The sequence below is a fragment of the Mus caroli genome, chromosome 2, assembly GCF_900094665.2.
Source record: "Mus caroli chromosome 2, CAROLI_EIJ_v1.1, whole genome shotgun sequence".
NCBI classification, from domain to species: domain Eukaryota; kingdom Metazoa; phylum Chordata; class Mammalia; order Rodentia; family Muridae; genus Mus; species Mus caroli.
The window spans coordinates 158,438,984-158,441,654 of record NC_034571.1 but is presented as its reverse complement, the minus strand read 5'-3'; the positions used below and the strand labels follow the sequence as shown (position 1 = coordinate 158,441,654).

Below are 2,671 nucleotides of genomic sequence, written 5' to 3'. Positions count from 1 at the left end.
ACCGGAGAAGCCGAAGTGGCTACCGTGTCACTCTTGGTGGAGTGGAGAGGGGACCGTGGGAGTGCTGTTCCTTCTGCTCTATATTTTTGTACTCTGAACCATAGTTTTCAATGAACTCAAAGCCCCAAATGTTCTCAGCAGAAAGAAGTTTGTGCGTAACTGGTCGCCCACAGAGCTGGGAAAAGCACAGGCCTCAGCTGGAACCTTCTAGAGGGTCTCATCTTGGAAGGCACCTGTGATATATATATATATATTTTAAATAAACCCTTTCCTTGCCAAGTTGCTTTCTAAAAATTATTTATTTATTTTATGTATGTGAGTACACTGTTGCTGTCTTTAGACACTAGAAGAGGGCATCAGATCCCATTACAGATGGTTGTGAGCTGGGAATTGTACTCAGGACCTTTGGAAGAGCAGTCAGAACTCTTAACCACTGAGTCATCTCTCCAGCCCCACTGTGGTACTTTTAAAAGTTCACTTCTAGTGAGATTATTCGTCAAAATCCAACTCGTGGGCTGATGAGATGGCTCAGAGGAGCTTGCTGCTAAGCCACATGACTTGAGTTCAATCCCCTGAAGCCACATGGTGAAAGGACAGAACAGGCTCTCAGAAGTTGTCCTCTGACCTCTACATACACATACTGGCATGTGTGGTTCCACAAATAAAAATTCAAATATAGGCTTTGCAGACGCCACTGTTGCTTTTCGCCACTTGTGGCGGCCATGGTCAGCCCCACTGTGTTCTTCGACATCACGGCCAATGATGAACCCTTGGGCCGCATCTCCTTCGAGCTGTTTGCAGACAAAGTTCCAAAGACAGCAGAAAACTTCTGTGATCTGAGCCCTGGAGAGAAAGGATTTGGCTGTAAGGGTTCCTCCTTTCACAGAATTATTCCAGGATTCATGTGCCAGGGTGGGGACTTTACACGCCATAATGGCACTGGCGGCCGGTCCATCTACAGAGAGAATTTTGAGGAATGAGAACTTCATCTTGAAGCATACAGGTCCTGGCATCTTGTCCATGGCAAATGCCGGACCAAACACAAATGGTTCCCAATTTCCTATCTGCCCTGCCAAGATTGAATGGCTGGATGGCAAGCATGTAGTCTTTGGGAAGGGGAAAGAAGGCATGAACATCGTGGAGGCCATTGAGCGTTTTGGTCCAGGAATGGCAAGACCAGCAAGAAGATCACCATTTCTGACTGTGGACAACTCTAGTTTCTTTTGACTTGCTGGCATTTTACCCATCAAGCCATTCCTTCTGTAGCTCAGGAGAGCACCCCTACCCCATCTGCTCACATTGTCCTGTCTGTCATCTCTGCTCTCACTGAAGTTCTTTAGGTTCCATATTTTCCTCATTCCCCTTCAAGTTGAGCTGGATTGCAGAGTTAAGTTTATGATTATGAATAAAAACTAAAGAAGAAAAAAATCCAATAAAAACACAAAACCAGAAAAAAAGAAAAAATTCAAATGTAATAAAAAAAATTTAAAAATCCAACTCAATCTTGACTGTTAAAAACTACTCCCACGTGGGAATTGAATCATCGCTCTCCTGGGACACGCAGAGAATTGTGAGGTGTTGGGAGCCCTACACACATGGCCTGCTGTGGGAACACTGGCAGAGGAGTAAGCACAGAGCAAGAACCAGAGGTGAGAAACACTTCTAGGCCCCTGCTCCCCACTGCCTGGTCCCCAGTTCCTGCCATGGTGAGTGATGGGTTCCTGTCACTCTGTCTGCATCCTCTGGAGCCATGTTCGTATGACTTCATTAGTGGTGTGTCTTGTTGGCTTGTGTGTCTGCACTGGGGTGATGGGTGGGCAGCAGCTACCCTGGATGGGCCCTAGATCTTTCACACTCTAGGCTGGGCCTTCTACCTCGTTACCTTCTATGTCCCCTTCCAGGAGGAGACACAGGACCTCCTTCAGACCCTTCCAGCTGGCCAGGAAGGACATTACCTACAGATGCTGCTTAGAAAGGGCTTGTTTTCGGCTGCATCACAAGAAGTTGGGCTCACATTTGATCAGCCCTGTCCTGGAGCAGCTCAGATTGCCAGAGTAAACAACAGCATACAGGGGAGTAGGGGTATCCTGAGCTAGCCTGGATAGCCTGTGATGAGGAGGGGGTGGCGGCTGTAGGTGGGGCAGTGGGCAGCACCATGACCTGGTGAGTGTGTGGAGCAGCTGCCGGAATTCCACAGGGACTCCATGCAGTGTGGACAGGCTGCTCTGAAGATGTATCGGGAATGGGACTCAGTACCATTCATGCCAATTGCCTCTGGTGTACACCTCTGTGCTATTAATGACAAGGAGCTATCTCTGTGCGTCCAGTAGGTGCTCATTAAATATTTAACTGAATGGATTGGAGGTTGGATTAAGAGAGTTGGAAATGAGCTATCCTGGGAACTTATTCTTTCTCTTTTATTGGCTTTTAGGAGGCTAGATATTGGATATTTAGAGTATCTTTCCTTCCTTTCTTCTTTCCCTCCCTCCTTCCTTCTTACTTTCTTTGAGGCCTAACTCTTATTCTCTTATTTTTATTTTTTGAGATAGGTTTCTCTGTGTAGCCCTGGCTGGCATGGGTCTTACTATGCAGACCAGGCTAGCCTCAAAATCACAGCCATCCACTTGCCTGTGTTTCCTAAATTGCTGGGATTAAGGGTGTACAATACCAT

At 46.9% G+C, this 2,671-nt stretch overlaps 1 pseudogene; it reads left to right on the top strand.

Moving 5' to 3' along the window:
- Positions 1-722: 722 nt before the first annotated feature.
- Positions 723-1,217, top strand: LOC110290309 (annotated as a pseudogene).
- Positions 1,218-2,671: the final 1,454 nt, after the last annotated feature.